This window comes from Acipenser ruthenus, chromosome 23 (assembly GCF_902713425.1).
Source record: "Acipenser ruthenus chromosome 23, fAciRut3.2 maternal haplotype, whole genome shotgun sequence".
NCBI lineage: Eukaryota > Metazoa > Chordata > Actinopteri > Acipenseriformes > Acipenseridae > Acipenser > Acipenser ruthenus.
In genome coordinates, this window is record NC_081211.1 from 20,340,509 (window position 1) to 20,359,442 (window position 18,934).

Consider the following 18,934-nt stretch of genomic DNA (forward strand, 5'->3'; position numbering starts at 1 on the left):
TATCATTTCAATCAGACATCTTGTCAGGGGCTTATGCTTTAGAATGACAATCTCCCTGTACAGCCTGTGGAGTGCTCTATAAGCACTAAAGGGTTCATCTGTTCTCTTACCAGGAAAACTCTTTTAGCAAGATATTTATTCTCAATTACTGATAGCTCCAAAGCGACACATGGGAACATATGTTGTTTATAGCTTTCAGCTGTGCCCAGCAAACCCATTGTCAAGATGATGTTGCATATGTGAGATATAATTTCAGTAGTTTGTTGAATCTCTTACAAAACAGCTGTAATACTCCGAGGGGCATTTTGCAAGGCCTTGACCTTTTCTTCATCATCATCATCATCATCATCATCATCATCATCATCATCATCATCATCATCATCATCATCATCATCATCATCATTTAAATGTTATTTTGTGAATTCTAGTTATTTGATCTTAGTGAAATACAGGGGTTTAACCAGAATATGTGTCCATTCCTCAGTGAATACCCTCTCTTTAACTATATCTTTAATACAGTTAATGTACAATTTATTTTCATTAAAAATAAAAACCTATACATAGTCACTCTGACTGGCCCTTAATACAGCTGTAACAGCCTATAGCCTGTGCTTACTCTGCTCAAATCCGGATAGCAATAGCTGCATTAATAAATAAACCTGGAGATGATCATCCTGCAACCAGACCCTGTTTGTTTAAACCACGAGTTACACACATAGGCTGAATGGAAGAATTTTGTTTTTAAAAAGCAGTGACTATCTGTTGCCGAGATGTATTTTCCAGATAATTTTGTAGTGCAATGTATCTAGAGAATTTTGAGTGGTACTAAAGTTAGATTAGATTATAATGAGGTACTACCGCATGCATACAAAACCTCAGCAAACCTAATAATACATAGAGCCTAATATGTATATATATATATATATATATATATATATATATATATATATATATATATATATATAGCAGGTATATATATATAATTAAATAAGATAAAAAGTTCTTCCAAGACCATAGACTTAAGCAACACTCAACTTCACAGTGTTGTAACCTGATTCACAGAAGAAAAGATAAACATTCTGCAACTACTGTATGGGGTCCAGCAGAGGTATATGTTTATGCATTAAAATTAGGTATTAAAAAAGGGGAGGTAGATGGTCCAGAGCATTTCCTAGGGATTACTGATCAATAGGGAGAGTTGAATTTGAACCCCAGCCTGTTATTAATTCCTCCAGAAAAGCCTGGGGCTGTTATAGCTATTAAAAGATACAGGTTAAACTGTTTACCTGTGCTACGTGTTCATTTCATGAGCTCAAACTTTGAATCTGCTGCTGTGTACCAGGAATTTCTAAAGAATGAACAACCAGTGCAATGTTCTGTCAGGTTTATAATAGAAATAGAAATCAATTTCTAAAAGGGCAAACATGGAAATCAGTAAGAACTAGTAGCAAGGTGGAGAAACTGAAAGAAAACCCTAGAGAGAAGAGATTAAATAAATCAAGTGGCTGGTGAAGACAATAACTAAAAGGTTAGTCTCTGTTGCATTACGATTTATGATTCAATGATTAAAATATTGGTTGACGCAAGACGTCTGGTTTCACAGACCCAATTAGCACATATCATACCTGATATTAACTGTGAAAAGGAAGTTCAAGATTAGTGCTAAATCGTGGCCTGTGAAACCAGCCGCAGGACTAGAATTTCCTAGTACTGGATTATTTCTAATACCGGTAAGTAGCATAAATGATCCAATTCCTCTTCTCTCATATTGGAGGCCTATACTGTTTAAACATTCTACTTGTGTAAAGCTATGCTTCATTTCTTCGGATAAAAATAAGTTAGTATTACATTTTAATTACAGCACTTCTAATCTTATTGCGGATTTTAACAAGTGACAAAAACTACCAACTGTATGCAATTATTAAGCACTGCACGCCATGTCAAAAAACATTTTACTTTCTCACAGCTGTGCTTGTTTAGCTATTGGCAGTAAGGATAGCGGTGCCATAATTAACATTTAATTGTAGGTTTTGACAATAAATCTTTTATTATTTGTTTATTTAGCAGACGCCTTTATCCAAGGCGACTTACAGAGACTAGGGTGTGTAAACTATGCATCAGCTGCAGAGTCGCTTACAATTACGTCTCACCTGAAAGACGGAGCACAAGGAGGTTAAGTAACTTGCTTAGGGTTAATGAGTCAGTGGCTGAGGTGGGATTTGAACCAGGGACCTTCTGGTTACAAGCCCTTTTCTTTAACCACTGGACCACACAGCCTCCTATGTTATATTATCCTCCTATGTTATATTATACAAAAGCAGTTCTGTTTCAAAAAGTGCACGTTACTATAAAATACAAGAGGGGGCTTCGAGAGTGAGCATTAACACATGATGATGGCACACACAACTGAAAATAGATGATAAGGAGCACATTGGGAGATCAAGTGCAGTTCAATCACTAGCACAAATGAAAGGGTCTGGGAAGGGCAGGCTGAGAAAGGCTTTTCGCGGTTGTCTGGGGTGGGCAGGCTGAGAGACTTTTTAAGGTTGTCTGGGGTGGGCAGGCTGAGAGACTTTTTAGGGTTGTCTGGGGAGGGCAGGCTGAGAGACCTTTTAGGGTTGTCTGGGGTGGGCAGGCTGAGAGACTTTTTAGGGTTGTCTGGGGTGGACAGGCTGAGAGACTCTGGGGTTGTCTGGGGAGGGCAGGCTGAGAAAGGCTCTTTGTGGTTGTCTCGGGTGGGCAGGCTAAGAAAGACTCCTTGCGGATGTCTGGGGAGGGCAGGCTGAGAGACTCTGGGGTTGTCTGGGGAGGGCAGGCTGAGAAAGGCTCTTCGGGGAGCTGGTTTGGATTGGCAGTAGAAAAGAAGCCAAGTAGAAATACAGTAGCTGTGATAAATATACAGGGCAGTTTGGAATAAAGCTTGTCAGGTATCAGCAATAGAAATATTAAAATGATTATTTAAGCTGTCAACATTTCACATATATGCTAAGACGTTATCATTATGGGCTGATAAGCATTTGCAGTACAGTACAATGTTTTGGGGGTTTTGATGGCATTAAAGCATTACAAAAAAATGACAAGAATCTGGTTATTCCTTACGGCAAGTGTGGTAAATCCCAAATAGCTACCCCACTTATTATATGGATTCTTGCAAAATGCAATAATGTCATATAAAATGATCCTTTGAGCTTAATCCTTCATTCACCTGATAGGATTGCAGTGGTACCTCTCATAAGCACTACAGCTAAAAATGTTCAACAGGTTGAATCCTAGTCTTTTATCAGCACAAAATAAACAGAACGTACCTGGAAATGAAATAGTCTCTAACATTCACCTCTGCAGCTCGTACTACACATTGTCTCAATATACTTGAGGGTCCAGAAGGGAAATAAAACACAGGTCAAATAAAAGTAATCAAAAGTCATAACAAACATATGAAGTCATTCAAGTTTCCCTATTCCCTGGCCGCATGTACGAATATGACCACGTTTGTATTTGGAACTACTCATTTCTGTTCTTTACAATTGAATTCAATTGAATAAGAATGCTAAAGGCTTGTGGTGACACCTAATGACAGAGCAGGGCACAGGCAGCTTATGGAAGGACAGTTGAGATAGGGCTTACTACCGGCTAATAGCAGATGAAAAAGTATTCAGTGCTAGGATACAGCTGCATCTTTGTTACTAACTCTGCATTTTGAATTGTGTGTATTTGTGACATGGATTTTCTGATTGGAAATGTACCTGGCTAGCTGAAGGAAAACTCACCACAAAAAAAGTATTGCAACAGATTTTCTCAGGGCAAACACAGTAGAGTTGTATATTTTTCAAGAGCAGAGTTTACAGTATACTTATGAGTGCAGTATCATATACAGTTTTACTCTTTGGCAAGTACCCAGCTCAGGTCCCGACAATGTCATCTATACAATTAATTGCCTCCCTTCTACCACCTAGGGTCTAAAACTCTGATCCAACATGAGGGATGCAGCACCCAAGGGGTTTTGTACAAAAACTGTGTTCATACTAATAGATAAACTAACAAATACAAAAAAAATTGCAAAGTCAATCAAATGGGTAATTCCAGTCCTTATGAAAAGTGATCACATGTCATCTCGTTAGCTCTTATCCGCCTTCTGTAATGTAAGCCAAGTTGCTGTATAATGAGACAACAGGTACCAAAATGAGACAGGTGTATACAAGCAAGATGCCAATGTAAACGGGGGGAATGGCTGCGCCCCCGAAGACTGCGATACTTACATGTTTTATGAATACAGAACCATACTCTGTAGTACACTGAGTACAGCTGTAACAGTCTAGCTGTGTGGAAAAACAGAGGTCATTTTTTAGTAATGCAGCACTTTTCATCACCAGCAATCATGCACAGTATTTTTGGCTCAGATATTTCAACAGGAACACATGTATTTGATGTCATTCATAAGAGACCTTCACTATAAACAGGCCAAATTTGAATAAGAAATACAAAAAATAGTAATACTGCTTCTCCGCTTGCTCCTCTTAACTGCCCAAAGCCTCTGTCAAAATCCCCTATCAAATCAATCACCTCCTGACAGCTGGGACAGCTGCAAGTGAAACCTCTCCATGGGAGCAGACCTGCTCTTCCAACACGGCTGACCCACGTATCCCCTGTGCCCTGAGTGAGTCTTGGGCCTCGGCCCAATATGACATGAGCAGTAATGCACCTCAAGCCATGTGAGTTCAGAAACAATAGGACATGAGCAGTAATGCACCTCAAGCCATGTGAGTTCAGAAACAATATGTTTCCTGCCACGCTCCTCCAGCCCATGCCAGCTCCCATCGTCTCCTCTTTTACTGCTGCAAACCCAACTGCACACACCATTATAAAAACACATAGAAGAAATCAACAAAACACACCGGTCACAGCTCTGTCAAACTCCCAGTCCACGTTATCCCATGGATAGATGTCACCATGTGCAAAGAACAGATTTCTATTATACTTCTCAAGACATTTTGACAATTGGTTTACAGTTTCTTGGTGCTTTGATACTTGGTTAATGGTTAAAGCATTGAGATGAGTTATTTATTGATTTCATATGTACAAGATGATTAATAGTAGTGTCACAGGTTAGGAAGGAAGTAGAAATAAAACATGTTGTGGTAGTCGTAAGATGAACAATGATAAAAGAGGGTAATAGCTTCACCACCAAAGACTGTGATTAAAGTTGTACACATACCGAACCATAGTCTGTCGTACAGCTATTCAATAAGGCTGTAACAATCTAGCTGTGTGATTAACATACAGACATTTTATATTACAACAGCAACAGCAATGCAAAAACAAATGATGTTGTGCAACAGGACAAGAGGAAACCGTATTTATTGAGCGTAAAAATAGTGAAGTGGTGTGTTTAGTTTTGTATGGCTCTTTAATAACACCCTTGTGATTGGCATGGCTTTCAGTCAAAAAGGACAACTGTGTTTAGATGTTCATCTGAGTTTTGTGGGCTCCATCACTGGCAAAGTTTTGCTTTTCAATGCACACGCTTGCAGTAGTTTTCAGTCTGTCACCGTCTTTGCTGATTTTCTGTATAACTGACACACACCCTATACCTCCCATTAATCTTGTTGCTTCTACATCGTACTTTACTTGCAATCATCTGTGACAAGCAAGATAAAATGACCATAACATTAGCAATTAAAACATGAAGCCATTGCAACTATTCCAGTTAAGTACTGTTTTTTTTGTTTGTTTTTTGTTCTTTTTAAAAAAGAGTGTTTTTGACTAAAAGACATCAAGAACTGTCTGGAATAATTTCATGAATATCTATCAGTATTTGATGTCTAAAATGTTATTTTAAATACCAGTAACTCATGTGTTCAAAGCTTGGGAACAGGCCCCCAACAGTATCTTACACTGAAGTAGGTACTGACTCATCTATTTACATACTTGGTGAATGTTTTTCAATCCTTCCAAGACCTTACTGTGCACTATATGGGTGATTGTTTATTGCTTCCATTGCTAAAAATATTACCATGGTAACACCACCACACTGTTAGCTGACAAATGAAACAGGTGACCTAATAAACATACATAACAGCAAAAGATAAATCTGGCAACACAAACCCAACTTACTTAACCTTTGGCTTCTGACAGACTGTGTGGGCATCAATAAATTATTACTGTATTTGCAAAGGAAAAAGCTTTTTCTTGTCATTGGAACAAAAGTACTACTTTTGGAAATATGCGTGAACACAGTCAGCACAATATAAATAATAAAAAAAATGGTATTCATGCAGTATGTTGATCTGCTGCAGGCATGTTCAATACTATAATTTTCTAAACCATTTTTAAAAACCCATACTTTTCCATTTGACAGTACTTATCTGTCTCAATTTTTTATTGTAATAAAGTAAAATCTTTATTGCAATATAAATATTGTTTTACTACAGTGCATTAAGTACATAGAGCTAACAAAATATAAATGACCTAATGTGTATTATGATAATTTCAAAGGTCTCACATTTTCTATATAAAACATTTGGGGGAAAAAAACTGCAAAAGATGTTTGCCAGTATTTCTATTCACTAACAGTTATGAACAAATCCTTGTTTAGCATAAAGTGAGCATGCTGTAAAATGTGAGATCTATTTAGTGAAGTGAAGCATATTTGGTAAGATTTACTAGAATTATTTTGTTTGCACATTATACTTTAAGTGCAATTGAGAAATGCTTTGTATAAAATGTCACCAAAGATTTTTATATTGGAAAAGAAAACAAAGCCACTATTCCAGTATTAGTTAAATGATTCTTGACAGCTGAGGGCAGATTACTGGAACCCCAGCAGCTACTTTGTAGTTTCCAGGAGTCTATCTGCAAGAGGAAGCACGGTAACAATTACCTGAAATCAAATCTGCCCAGCATAAAATCCAATATACTGTTTGTTTGCTGCAGAAGTATTACATTAAACTTAAATGTTGTATTTGTGACTGTTTATTTCACAGTATACATGACTGCTTACCTGTATTGACAGAGTGCACCAGTCAAAAGGGTCTTATTCCTCTAATATTATCAGTAGGTGTCCTCAAATTGCAAGAACATGCCAACTGCCTGTTTTCACCCAGGAGCTCTACAGTGGTAAGTTACCGGCCCTTGGAGGACAAAGGGCAGATCTGCAAGTGTTCTCTTATGCTCAGCAGGTGCCTGGCCAGTAGGGTCTGCTGTAGTATGGTGAGGAGAAACAGTCCCCGCGGATTTGGCTTCCTTAACCTGCAGGATCGCCAGTGCCAACGTGATGCCCGCTGTGAAATTCCCTGACAAGATTTTCAACTTTGCAAAACCACACTGAGAACCTGCGCTCCTCTGCCTGCAAACCACATGTTTTTACCAGGTAAGCCACCTGGGGAGTCCTGCATTTAATTTCTCAAGTAATAGGTTTGTCTTCCAAGGAACCGTTTAGTTTTCAGTTATGGGAAATGATTCTCTCCTGCCAGCAGTCTTTGGGATTCCTATCCTTTACCTTTTTAATATCGGGTCTGAATTGTTACCAGTACATATTGTATTTAAGCAGGACTGGATGTGGTAATTGTAAATCTGTGCAGAGCCACAGGGGCTGTCAGATAAATAGCATTTCGCTAAGGGTGTTTGCCTTATATAGAAGCAATGAATGTATCTGTATATAAATGCACAGTACTTAACTAATGTTCTAGCGCTCAGCTTTGAAGCCACTTCCTGTTGTCATTAAATGTACTTAAAGGCCTGACAAATTCTCTCAATAGTAGTAAAGTTATGCTTAGCAAGCCTTATTAAAGTGTGTTGGGGGTCTTTATGATCATTTTTTTTACAGACATACAGATTGCCAGAGGGTCTATGCAGATAATACCCGTAAACAACCACAGGCTACATTTCATGTCAATTTCAAAGTCCCATTCTAAACGTAAGCAGCATGCTAATCCAAGACCAGTTTGCAGGCATAGCCAGTTCTACATTGCATAATTACAATCTGGGCAAGCAGTTTGAAGACATGCCATGCAACATGCACAAGCAGAAAGTTTATGGTCTGAGAAAAAGCTCTTCTGTTTTGACAGACTCAGCCACGCTGAATTAAATAATGCACAGGGTAAAGTCACTTGGCCCTCTTTGGCCTGCTTTTTTTTAATGTATAAACTGTATATATTTGTGATATGTTTTATTTGCTATGGTTTATCCCAGAATATTATAGAGTCTGCAGTTGTTTCAATCCTTATGGCTCCTCAACAAACAAAACACAAAAAAGAATACATTTACAAGACTTTTTGTGGCACCAAAGAAAGTTGTTTTGCTTGCAGAAATGCAAGTGAGCAGAGAGGTAAGTTCCAGACATGCTGTGTTTATGAGTCAATTTACTGAACAGCAGCAGATATTACTGCAGGGGTGTATAGGGTTTACTAAAATTGAAAGATTCTAAAATGTATAACCTGTTTGTTATTTTCATTATACCATGTAGTGGCAAGGTTTTATAAAATATAGTCACATAGTTTTAGGTTTAGGTTTAGTGAGTCTTTCCAAGATTATGGATTCAGTAGAGGGCAAAAAAATATTGATCAGACCATTATTTGTTATTTAGATCATTATGTACATGTACAATTATTTTGAGATTTCATGAGTTTGGGGCTGAATATGTATAGATAATAAACAATACCACAGTGCATCTCTTTTAAGTTTCCACTTTGTGGAATATATAGTAGACTCTCTTTCAGCATACCGATGAAAAGAAATATAATAACGTTTTTTTTGTGTGGAATACAATCATTTGTGTGGAATTCAACAGATGCGCGAGAGCGGCCTAGCCAAATACTTAAGTCGATGATTTGCACCTTGCTAGTAAGTATGCGGACACAGTTAAAAATATTACGAATAATTCATAATTAAGGCTGTATTTTTTCACGGTTATCCCAGATTTAATGATTTCCATGAAAAGCACCAATTGCAGTGTAATATCTACCTGTAACACTGCATTTAGGAACTAGTAAATGATTTATCTTGCTGCATAGAGCTGCACGACTTTTCTTTAAAAAAGACACCAGCAGCATCAAAGATTGGCAATGTTTCTGATAAAGATCACTCTGTCCAGTACAAGGGGCCCTTCAAGTGTTTGTTGTTGTTTTTACATGTATGTTTTTATTTTGTTGATAATCCACTGGTGGTGGAAATAGAATGTATTTAAAAGGTGGACAGAAACTAAATATTCAACAATTTATCATTTACTATTTTTCAGCTAAGCATTTAAATATATAACTCTAGGGAAAATGATCAGTTTTGAATGACAATGCTGTTGTTTTGTGCTTTCAAACATTTCTGTCAGCCTTTGATCTTTTGATTGATTAATTCTATGAATCTTCTAACAAAGTGTCTGTGTGACTTTGGAGAAAGGGAGTGCGGGACGGATATGTTGTTTATTAACAAATTCACAGTTTGTGCTACGAATCTGCAGAAAACTGCTGATTCATCAACTAAACCACAGTCAGAACAATTCAACAGAAAAGCAAATACCATTTTATTACGCAACAATCATTTCAACAATTAGTTAATTATAATATTACACATTTCAGATGTAGCACTTAAAAAAGGGCTTGTGATTTCAGTTTAGCATTTCATATTACAAATTCACTTCTACATAAACATCCCCCTTCTCATTTTTATTTCACATATCTTCTGGACAGGTTCAGGAACAGCAATTTCAATATCACTTAGGAAATCACCATCAGCTTTTGCATTTCTTTCCTTTATTATTATTATTATTATTATTATTATTATTATTATTATTATTATTATTATTTCTTAGCATTAACCATTGTTCAAACAAGCTTACAGTCCACTTACGTACTTCTCAAAAACCAATCGCTGGCAATGATATTTAGGTTTTAGGTTTGGGAAAATAATCAATAACTTCCTTGTTTGTGCATATTTTATTTTTCTAATGCCACTTTCATATTCTACATCTAAAACAGTACTATCTTCACTTACAACAGACACTTTGTATAATTTAATACATATTAACTAGCAGGTTATTTACTTAACAATGCAAATAACACAAATCTTTACAATAAAATTCAATATGGTAGCACTCAAAGACATTTTCACCCAGCAAAAACCTAAAACCTTAAATCTATTATACACAATACCAGGACCAATTACTTCTTCCCGCTCTTTGGATCCAAATGCTCAAACATAAAATGTGTTTAGTTCCTTGCAGTACACCAGCACAGCTCAGTTTAGTAAATCATAGTGAAGATATGGTGAATCATGGTTAATAACAGTATAGCACAGAGAAGGCAAGGAAAAAAAAAAAACATGTGAACAGTGCAGTAAAAGACAAAATCCCTTTGCAAATTCACCAGAGCAAACATTTTTGTCACAGATTCCCTACAAATGAGAAGTTTATTCAACTGAAGGGTCTTGGGGGACACAGTGCAATGTCTTTGAACTTCCAGCTAACTCCCCTTGGTGCAACCAATCTGTAACATTTCCAGGACACACAGCAGCCTCCACTGAACACCACAAAGGATCTGACCCAGCAATCTCTGCTGATGTCAGTCATAGCCTGACCGCAGTTCAGGTCAGTGTGTGTGTGACACCAATAAAATAAAAGCAAATGACTGCCGTGTTATTATTGTATTCAGCATAGTCTAGTGGTTGGGGAGCCTGTAACTTTATTTTCAAGAAGAAACTCACTGTAAGTAAAGGCTTTTGTAATTCTCTAATATTTATGTATGCAAGGAGCAGGTTAGGGATTGTTTAGATGCTGCCTTTAATTTATTATATTGTATTATTACATTGAAAATACTGATTAAGATCAGAAGGAGGTTGAATTGCTTCCATGAAGTAATTTAGGATGCAGGTGGAAGAAAGAGCAGGAGGACTGTAGCGATTCCTAATGCTGTCAATCTGAAATGTAATTTCACTGCAGTTCTATTAAATGTACTAATGTTAAGGGGTTAGAAAGGCAAAGGGGCTTTCTAGGAGTGTGAAAGGGTTTGCAATAACAGGGCACCGGGCACTGCCTTACAAACTGAGATGCCATTTGGAGACTTGACATCCTGCACGATCAGGAAGCCCAATATATTTCTCCACTTTGCTCAAGTTAATAAGGGAGAAACAGGTTCATTCTCACACCACTTTTTAACTTTGAGAGATTACTGCCACAAATTCATGCATTTTATTCAAATTTACTCTATAAAAATATATATTGGTCCTTCACAAAGCTTTAACTTATGAGTTATTTAAAGAATGCTTTTTCATAGTCTGTATTTCTGAATAGAATACAGTTTGATATTGTGAGGGGTCAAACTAAATAAACGCTCCTGGTTGCCATTGTGATAGAATTGCAAGACAAAACAGTTTAATTCACTTCCCCAGGTCCTACAATCAATACAATTGAACAACGGCACACAGAACTACTCAGAATGATTGCAAATATCAGAAAAAATGTACAAGAAAGTAACACAAAAAAACATTAAAGCTACTTGCTCGAAGTCAGTTACGGTTTTGTCAATAAAGCCAATGATGACAATATTCTTTCTTTTCACACTGCTTTGTGCCTCCTGGAGCTGAGAAGCACAAAATAGGTATTTAACTCCTCCAATAAAATACATTTTACCCAGAACGATTCTTTTTTTTATATACACTTTTTTTTTTTTTTTTTTGAAATCAGTAACCAGAAAATGGAGTGGAAAGAAATATGAAAGCTAAGTGAGAAGGAAAATCTCAAGGGTTTCTGTTCTTCCTAAATCCCCCCAAAACAGCAGAAAGAAAGGATGCTGTACATTTGTAAGGGCCAGCTGTGTGTCAAATCATTTCCACAAACATTAAGCTCGGTCTTCCCATCATGCATAAAATCATTCCGTCAGGCTCTGATGGTTTTAATAATTGGTCTCGATGGGCCCCAGGACAAGATAAATGCTCCTCAGCCATTAGTGCTGCATTTGCTCCTAATGCTCCCTCCAATCTGCTCACTGCAGACGTGGCAGACGTGGGCAGTTATTATTCCAACTCAACGTATTTTACTTATGAAAGGAAAATGTTGCATCTGTTTTTAATAAGAAGGCTGTCTGGCCTTATTTTTAGGACATGTACACTTTTACAGTTGCTTTTGCTTTTTAACTTTTGGGACACGAAATTGATTAAATTGATTAAAGTTAAATGTTTCCTTTTACTACTTAAAGGTGTGCTGAGATTTTCCATTCAGGATGGCTATACCATGTCAGATTAATCTTATGGTGTCGGATTTGTAATATGAATTAGTATGGGACGTATCAGTGTTTCTTTTTTGACTCTCTTCAGGTTATACCAATTTACCAGACTGGCTTTTGTTTACTGGAGAGGCCCTTGCAGCCGATTGGTTTCCATATGCAGGAGGGATGCAGTGGAGCCAAATGCCTAGTTAGTAGCTCCCTATTTAGTCCCTCTTCTTTCAGCTACAGTAACAGGGAGTCTGTTCCAGCCCACTATGCCTTACGCCTCTTTTCCACTGTACAACCGAGCCCTCACGGTGCGGGTAAGAGGAGTCACACGCAACGAAAGACAGTTATTAATTATTGTTATTAATTAACTCAGTTTGCCAAAAGATGCGCAAACAAATGGTATTCAAAAATGAATAGACCAACGGTGCAGCTGTAACTTGTATCGCCATATTTTATAAAGATATTTAGGAATGTCTTTATAATCCACAAATGTTACGGATTATATCGATTTACTAGAGTTCAATTAGTTCTGTTGAAGGGGAAAAAATAAGGTTTAAAAATATGATTTGCCAAAGATATCCGTTTTAGATAGTTGTTTTTTTCTAGATGTTTTTTGTTTGTGTGTTTAAAAAAAAAAAAAAAGAATCAGCTGCGCGAACGCAACGAGAGCCGTAGTTGTACAGCTGTACAGTGTTTTGTTTGACTATTTATGTAAAAAAAAAAAAAAAAAGTTTAGAATTGTTTTATTTTGGCATTTTTATATTAATATAATAAAGGTCAAAGATGAGAAATTTGGTAGAAATGTTGTGTGAGTGTGTGAGTTAAGTGTACCGTACCTGCTGTTTATGTCCATTTGCTTCAAATCGTCAGAAATTCTGGCAACTTTCTCATTTCTGACGCACGACCTTCCTGAACACTATCTGCCCACAGAAAAACTGCACTTCCTCAGCGTCCCAGGCTGTACTTTTCACTCATCACACTCGCTGCCCACCACGTTTGTTTTTTTTTCTTTCTGTAGTGTACTGACTTATGCAACGTAATGACGAAAATTCTTACAAAACGCCAGATTCAGATGCCTTCTGAGGCCGGAGTTTCACGGTTTGGTTCTCGCTCGGCTCGACGAATAGCCAGTGGAGAACCACCCGTACCCGTACCATACTGAGCCCTCACGGGTCGGATGTGCCAGTGGAGAAGGAGTATTAGTGTGCTGGTTCACATGGACAGCAGTGAGTGGTGCTGAAACCCTAAAAGCAAGTGTTCTTCCCAGCCACTCTTCATGGTGCTGAACCCGGCAAATAAAGAATACGGGATCCTGATAATCTCAGAAACCATCTCTACTGTTCAATAAAATTCCTGACTAAGACATTTTAATTTTGTAATACATGTGCTCAATTTTAGTTTCTTAATCTGATGCAGGGAACTCAGCAGTACGGTGTTATTTATTTTTGTTGACAGCAGCAGTAACAGGTTTGTTCTTAACTGAAATAATAAGATATAACAGAAAATGCTGTGTTCTTTTGACTATTTAAGATGCAATGCTGGATAAACAAAGTCAAAATCACTATATCGTTTAATCTCAAAGATGCTTAGCTTGAGAAGATTGGAAACACACACTGTACTGCATGCATCACATTGAGACTGCTCAACATAATGTCACAAAAGATTATCCAAGCAGGATATGCCTTTTAAAAATCATCTTCCATTTGTTCCCAATTCAAATATGCTTACACAAAGGCTGGTACATCATTTATTATTATTATTATTATTATTATTATTATTATTATTATTATTATTATTATTATTATTATTATTATTTGTTTCTTAGCAGACACCCTTATCCAGGGTGACTTACAATCGTAAGCAAATACATTTCAAGTGTTACAATACAAGTAATACAATAAGAGCAAGTTAAGAGCAATAAGAGCATTTAATATGGCATTCATCAGTTTGTCAATGTGGTTTTAAAGCTAAATTATTTGTTTATGTTTTGGTGTGCACTGATGGAAAATTAGATTAATGTAGATCATTAGATTGACCTAAAAAGGGGCAGTTTGAAGTATATGATGTGCATGATTTATGTATTATAATTGATGCAACTGTGCCTGAAAAAAAAAGATTAATGTATCTTTATTGAGCCGGATTGTAAAATGCAGTAACTGCAAAACTATACAACACATCAGACCAGTCATGTCTATAAGCATTAGGGGCAAATAAGTTATTGTGAATATATGTTATTTTATAAATTCAATGCTAAAGATGGAAAACTGGACAGATTCGTATTTAGGACTTCATTATTCTACAGTGCACATCTTAACCTAGGCTATACCGTATTTGGGCTTTATTGGCTATTTTGATTGGATTGCCAATAAACTTCCACCAATCAGAGTGTTGCATACAGTACTCATAGGGATCCCGCCCTCTATCAGTCTGGCATACAGAACAGATTAAAGAAGCGCTGGACAAGATGAATAATGTGACAGATATCAAAGTGGATATGAGAATGGTAATGATGAAGCCAATTTGCTTGAAAACATTAAAAGTAGACCGGACATTTTCATCAATGGATTTAAAAAATGTGGAATTGATGATGCGATCAGAAACCCAGAGGCACTGTAAACTGCCTGCTGCTGTAGTAGGACTGTTCTTTCTTATGTTAAGCATTTTTGTGTTGTGTTTTGGGTTTAAATAAGTAACAGCCAAAATTGTTTGTGTCAGACTTGTTGAAAGTCTTACCAAAATGGTTGATTGTTATTGTCGATACGTTGTAGGTTAATGTAGGCATCGTGCAGGTATCGCAAGTCCAGAAACAAAACAAAACTTTAAAATGTTTTGCACTATATAAAACTGTGCTTTTGCCAGTGTTTGCTAGTCTATTAACCAGTTTGAAATGATTTCGAAGCAAATAAAAGCATTTTCGTTTTGGCTTTATTGGCAAAGATTTCACACGTGGCAGTACTGCCCTACAATTACTGCATGGTAGTACTGTGATCATTCCACTGTGTTATGTTGTGAACCATAGTTTTAAAACTGAGAGACAGCAAATGCTCATCATAAGAGTTTACAGGTTCTTAAAACTGGTGTCAAGTACCACAGACAAGCGGAAGGGGGGCGCGGCCCATAAATGCATTATTTAGTATTCAATTGTAACTCAACTTGTCACATTAGTTTAGTGCCTAAGAAAGATATTTTGACTCAAACAGATCATTCTTTATTTAATACAGTTCCTATTTCCTATGTCAGATTCCCCAAGATTTTTCTCTTTCTTCTTCTATTATGACCGAATTCTAAGGGGTCACAACAAAGCTGTCTATCATTGCCAGTGTGTCAGTACCATTAAGAAGTCTGTTTGACAAGAGCTCTTCTGTATCTGTTCTAATATGACCTATAAGATGCTGACAGAAAAAAAAAATTAGATGCTTCCCATCTTTCAGTTGAATGATATTTTCAGCTTTACTGTCATAACAAATTGGTCCTTCGCTGAGCTGCAAAATAAACAATTAAAACTGAAGTTGCTTGCACTAAATATCATTAACCCCTGGAATGTCATAAGCCAACTGAATCACCCCAATTCTTGCATTTGAATTGCCTGGGCCATTCATATTGGTTCTCAGATAATTCAATGTATATATTTACAATATATATGAGCAGTAATAGCACTGGAGAAATCAAGACTAAAGACTTAGTTATTTAATTCAGATTTGGCTTGGCAGTCATTTTTGTGTTTGATGTAAAACACCATGGATGACTAGCAAGGCCCTTTTTTTTGCTCACAGAAGACATTTCTGGAAAACGAAATATTCGGTCAATTGATAGTTGACAATACACGCTTCACATAATCTAACCATGTGACATCTCTTTTTGTACTCTACAGGGTTGTATTTGAAACTTGGCCAGGCAACCTGTTCCAAAGGCTGCGAGAAGGTCTTGTTCTTGGGAGCTCTACTGTATCTCTCAATAACCCGAGCAAGACACAAACAATCGCTGTGTCTCCTGTGAATCACAAGATTTTAAGATTCTCCCCGGATTTCTGTAACCACAATCATGCAGGCTAGGCATGGGATAAGCTGAAAACAGTTGGTTATATTTCCAGTACAATTTGAAGCAGTGTGAGTGCATGATATAATTTCATTGCAGATTGGATTGTAGGCTGCAGATTGAACAGCAAACACTGTTTGATATGGGAATGAGATTTGAGTTTTACAGGCTGGTTTCTGGGTGCAGATGGTAATGTAGCACATGTTTGTCAATAAATACATGCTTTAAAACCTTGCAAGGTCCAAATTCAAACAAGTTAAGGATAGGGGTGTATTATTTAAAATAATGCAAATTATGCTGTCTAAACCTGCCATATAAAAGCATTGCTTGCTCCTGCGTACATGCATATAAATATTTGTGTGTGTCAACAAGGTTCATCAAGGTACCTAAAACACTGCCTTGTATTTGTCCTTTAATTTACTGTAAATTGAAATCTTTCTATTGATTAACTGTCAAGCGTTTCCTTGAGTTTATTAACTCTGAAGTATATTATCTAAGAAGCAGCAGTACATTATTACTAATTGCTTGTTTTATTCTCAATATTGGTAGGGCTGCCATTACCAATATTGTGAATAAAGCAAGGTTGAAGCTCAGTAAGTGAGAATGGGGTTTCTTTGTGATACGTCATAGAATAATACAGGAAACAAAACAGGTGCTTCGATTAGCAGAAAGATCCCAAGCAGTAATAAACTATTATTAATGTGTCTATTTGCCCTTATTTGTTATATAAACATTTATTGGTAGAACATTTTCAGGTAATTCATACTGTACCAAGACAGCGAATATATACCAATATTAAAAACATATTTTTTTTAAACCAGTACACCAGTTTTAAATTGAGTGGTTAATTTGTGTTGCTAATATAGACTTCACTACAATGTGGATGTAATCAGTGGAATATCCTTGCTATGCCCGGTGTGCAGAAGACAGTTTAATGGATTATCCTGCTGGTACTCTTCACACTCCTGCTGTTGCTAATAAATGAAGCACATTGCAGAGCACTGTTCATGTAAAGAACAGAGTTGGAAGACCAACTTGCTGCTGGCATAAACGGGCTGCCAGGAGTAGAACAGGGTTTCAATTTTACTGCAATCAATTCAGATGACTGGCATGTGTCCCATTCCAGTCTATAGTTTTTAAAAGTCTCTGTTAGTGTGGAAGTCACACTACAGAGCATTTTATTACCTGCCCTGTGCAGTTTGAAACTTTTGAAGGTCTGCTGAGGCTTGTAGGACCACGAACAACCCAAAATGACACTACAATGCGTCAGCGTACTTATCATTGGAACGACATGATTGATGAAACACATAGTCTCTCCTGATTGGTTAATGGCAAAATGTTTCTTAAAAATGTTTCTCAAAGTAGAACCCTGATCTGCTCGGGAATCATGTTTCCTTGTTTCTGGAAACATCCAGCATACACAAGGAAAATTTTGTCTGGAAAACATTAGTCTGTTTCCTCATGTCTGCAGGGCTTTGGGATTAAATCTCAGCTGCTATCAATACCTTCCTTTCTAATGCATTTACATCCATACAGTTGCAGACCAAATAAGAATGTTCTTCTTGAAACATCAGTGTCTTAAAAATGGAAGCCAACCAATCACTTCCTATCGGCCCTTTACAAAGTCAGATCCTTCAAGACTAAAAGTAGATTGCAATGTATATCACAGATTATAAAACAATGGGATTGATTGCCTCACTTCTATGGGGATCTCAAGTAATTATATTCTATGATATCTCGATTCAGTTCAATATAGCTTTACATTGAAACCTCTGAACAGCTCAGCCTCCAGACACACAATGAAAAACTGACACCAACCTTTCAAAGGGCCGGGCAATCATATTGATATTGTCATTCATCAACACTTGTCTTTTAAATATTTCAAACCATCAAAAATGACTATATATTTCACTAGTCTCCGGTCTGATTCTTTGTAATTCAACAGTGTTACTTCCAGCTCAGTCAGACATTCTACTGTTCACAGAACCACATCTTGTGTCAAATCAATGGTCTTTCCTGTATATACAAGCAACACTGCAGCAATCACTTCTCCATAGTTAATAAATGAAATAACAGTGTGCATGTCAAATAGACCTAATGAAGTCAAACTTGTCAATCCTAATAATTCAAGACATTTACTGTATGAATCTGGGTTGCATGTGGCATGCTGCCAAGCGATAAGGAATCTAAATTCTCAATAAATGAAGATCCATTTTTGTTTCTACATTAAAACCCTTCAGATTTAATTAGGACATATTGCTCAAACAGCCTTTCTAAAGAATCACATTTAAGTTTGAAATTGTTATTCCCTGAAAACAAAACACTGACATCTTTCACCTCCTGTCTCCTCAAATTGCATGAAGATGGTCATTCCCAATTGATTGTTCTTGATTAGCCCCATCAGTCTCGTTCTGAGCCTGTACCATTACTTGTGTCCTCTCCACAGCGTGTGCATTACAGCGGAACAGCTGAACCTGCAATGTAGTGAGTCAGAGGTCTTATAGTGAAAAGGGAACAAGAACAGTTTTTTCACTGTTTTTGTTAAACAAAGCAGCTTCAAGCTCATCTTGATACAGACTTTATAATCTATTTACCATTTGAAGCAGTTGTGTCCCAGAAGCATGTTGAATTTTACACTAAAATTCCTAAGAGATTTGTTTCTTCATTCTTTCATAGTCTAGCTGTCTGTGCAGATAATGTCG